This window comes from Camelina sativa, chromosome 14 (assembly GCF_000633955.1).
Source record: "Camelina sativa cultivar DH55 chromosome 14, Cs, whole genome shotgun sequence".
Classification (NCBI taxonomy): Eukaryota; Viridiplantae; Streptophyta; class Magnoliopsida; order Brassicales; family Brassicaceae; genus Camelina; species Camelina sativa.
In genome coordinates this window covers 27,295,769-27,296,253 of record NC_025698.1, presented here as the reverse complement: position 1 = coordinate 27,296,253, position 485 = coordinate 27,295,769, and the positions used below count along the sequence as shown (strand labels likewise).

Sequence of the window (485 nt, the reverse complement as noted above, 5' to 3'; positions counted from 1 at the left end):
CAGAGGCATCTGAAAACAGAGGGAATTGGCCACCTTTACAGAGACAGTTATTGCACTTGGAGAGACAACAAACCCACATAATGAATATGTTGCAGGTACTGTTTTGATTTCAAATCAATATAGTTATTTGGTTTGAAGAAGTTTCACTCTTAAAAGGTGAACTCCTTTACCATTGCAGGATTTCATGGGTGGTTCACACGACGGCATGATAAGTTTGGAGAACCGTGTTAGAGGTCTTGAGAGGATTGTAGAAGAGATGTCAAGAGAAATTTCCATACAATCAGGTAAGTAAAACTGCTTGATCTCCCCAGTTAAACAACTGCAACTTGTTGAGTCCATTTGAAGAAAGATATTTATTAGTCACCAAAACTTAAATTATCTTCAGGTGCGAGGGGAAAGGCGGCAGCATCATGGAGGTCTGATGCAAATGGATGGGATAGTTCTAAGAATGGAGATTTTTCTAGAAACACTCAGGCCAGTACAAG

The 485-nt window shown here is 39.8% G+C and overlaps 1 long non-coding RNA gene across 1 annotated transcript; it reads left to right on the top strand.

Annotated features, from left to right (window-relative positions):
* Window positions 3-479, top strand: LOC104742610. Its single transcript, XR_760557.1, has 3 exons — window positions 3-95; window positions 179-284; window positions 386-479. It is a non-coding gene; the product is annotated as an uncharacterized LOC104742610 (long non-coding RNA).